The sequence below is a fragment of the Galeopterus variegatus genome, unplaced genomic scaffold (genome assembly GCF_000696425.1).
Source record: "Galeopterus variegatus unplaced genomic scaffold, G_variegatus-3.0.2 Scaffold2041, whole genome shotgun sequence".
NCBI classification, from domain to species: domain Eukaryota; kingdom Metazoa; phylum Chordata; class Mammalia; order Dermoptera; family Cynocephalidae; genus Galeopterus; species Galeopterus variegatus.
Genome location: NW_007728152.1, coordinates 256,078 through 258,808, shown reverse-complemented (window position 1 = coordinate 258,808; position 2,731 = coordinate 256,078). Strand labels below are relative to the sequence as shown.

The following is a 2,731-nucleotide window of genomic DNA, read 5'->3' as shown; positions in this document are numbered from 1 at the left end:
ACCTTGGACCAGCTTGGTATTAACTCTAGACTTCACTGTCGTCCCACCCAGCTCTTCCTTCACCAACATGCAAGTTCTTTTCCTTCCCTGCCAGCCAGACAGGCAGATGGGAGAGGCAGGCATGGCCTTCGTTGTCAGTAGTTCTTTGACATGAGAAAGGGGCAGCACAGTCATTTAAATTTGATCCAGCCTCCTTGCATCTTACAAAGTTAAACAGCTGAAAGAAGTAAAATAAGAAGGCAATGCTGGTGGAATGTACAGTGCATATCGGCGGGGCACGCCTCACTACGACTCGCCTGCTTGCTTCCCCTGTTTGATCGTTTCCTTGGAAGGCAGTGGATTTTTCTCTTGCTTTTCTGTCTTCAATATCGACTTATCGAATTTCTCGATCTCAGCCATCTCGGGTTTGTCAGACATGGTTGCGGAGGAAACGGAGCGAGGCACGCGAGCGAGTGGAACCAGGTCTGCGCAGTGGTCACAGCCAAGCGCCAGCAGTTTCCACTACTCTTAAGGGAGAGGAGTGGGGGCAGGCTTAAAGCGAGGAAACTTAATTGTATCTGTGTTCTGCTGTGCCAAGCCTGTGTTATTAGATTTGCAAGATCGGGAAACCACCACATGCCTTGTCTAATGTCAGCAATTCATTTTTGTTGTGCAAAATTCACATTTGCAGGCCTCCCAGAAACTGTTATAGAATGAAGCACATAAAAGATTCATGCACATTCGGCAGTTACCTCCTGGATAACACTTCTCAGGGGATTGATTAAGGAATTTAATTTAAACCAACAGAACCAGTAGTATTTCTGCTGATCTCTCATGTAACTGTGTTAGTGAACATAAATATACATGCACAGGCTTTGGATATTCTGTGATTCTTACAATTATCTGGTTCAAAGGAAAGCAAACTGATTACCATATGCATGAAACTGAGAAAGAGAAAGTTCCGTTCTATGTCAGCAGTAGGAGGGAAGGTGGTTTTTGAAATATGGATGTCTTACTACTTTTATTTGATGTGTTTTCAATGCTTGTACAGAAAAAATAATTATCCAAATATCACACATAAAAGCAAATTGAGTGTGTATTTTTCTTTTCAAGTTGCTGTGTTCAAATTTTGATCAAAAGTAATGCTAGCTAACATAACCCCTGCAATAACATACATGTAATTAAATGCTAAGAAATGAAGGGGTCGGAATCCTTTTCTTATATTTATTCATCAAAATATACTTAAAATAATAATTATGTCTAGCATTATATTGAGTAGGGAAAGAGTTTTTCAATAATATCTTTCACAGAAGCTCAATATAGAAAATAGATAAAAAGCAGAAATTCTCTGGTAAAAGTGGCAGTTAGGTACCTAAAATCCTGACCTTGTAGATTCTCCATCAGTCCCCTGAAAGAGCCCCTAAAAAGACCCTGTATCTTTCAAGGACTCAAAAGAACATTGTTTGAAAACAAACTATATGATGCACTACTCTTTACTATACACTTTCACATTATTTTATCTTAACCTCACAAAAGCCCTGTGAGGTAGATCTTACCCTCATTTTACAGATCAATAAATCAAGATTGAGAAAGGAAATATTTTCCAAGATTATTCAGTTTATGATTTCCGTTGTTTGAACTCAAACCTAAATCTTCTTGCTCTAAAGCAGGGTTTCTTAACTTCAGCACTATTGATGTTTTCAGCTGGATAATTCTTTGTTCTGTGGGGCAATCCTGAACATTACGGATGTTTAACAGCATCTTTGACTTCTGACATCTACCCACTAAAAGCCAGTAGCATACCACCTCAGTCATGACAACCAAAAGTGTCTCCAGACATTACCAAAAGTCCCATGGGAGGATGTTTAACAGCATCTTTGACTTCTGACATCTACCCACTAAAAGCCAGTAGCATACCACCCCAGTCATGACAACCAAAAGTGTCTCCAGACATTACCAAAAGTCCCATGGGGTAGGGTAGGAGTGGGGGAACAAAATGGCCCCAGGTTGAGAGCCATGAATCTAAAGCCAGGACTCTTAACATGGATCCCCCAAAGGGTTCATGGATAAGATTCTAGGAGTCCTTGAATTTACATCTTTATTTTCACCAACCTCTATTGGAAACTTAACATTTCTTTCCATGATTAGTGTAGGCAACAGACCTTAGTGGTATTATCAGTACTTGTGACTTGTAAACAATAGAAAACACCATTATACCAAATTTCCTATCAAGTTACAGTTATTACAGGTATTTCGATATATTATTTACTTTATTTACTACCTCAAAATTATGGTAGATATTTGTCCCATTGTCCAATCTTATTTAATACCTTTCTAATGAAGCATATATAACCATGTTGACCTAAAAAGAGCCTGAGGCCAAATACATATAGCAAGGATTGATTGAGCCAATATGATGATTGCGTCTGGGGCATGCATGATCAGGTCACCCTGAAAAATGCATTCCAAAGAAGGCCAGCAGAGCTTAGCATTTCATAATCATAAGAAGGGTCTATGACAAAGCACTAAAAGCATGCATTGGGGAAAAGACAGCCTCTCCAATAAATGGTGCTGGGAAAACTGGATTTCCATGCATGGGGGAATGAAACTAGGCCCCTATCATTCACCATATACAAAATAAACTCAAAATGGATTAAAGACTTAAATGTAAGACCTGAAAATATAAAACTTATAGTAGAAAATGCAGGGGAAATGCTCCAAGACATAGAACTAGGCAAAGATTTTATGAATA

General features: G+C 39.1%; 1 pseudogene across 1 annotated transcript; it reads right to left on the bottom strand.

The window, feature by feature from the left end:
* Positions 1-217: 217 nt before the first annotated feature.
* On the bottom strand, positions 218-1,074 carry LOC103596535 (annotated as a pseudogene). The gene has a single exon (XR_551052.1). The product of XR_551052.1 is annotated as a thymosin beta-4 pseudogene (transcript).
* Positions 1,075-2,731: the final 1,657 nt, after the last annotated feature.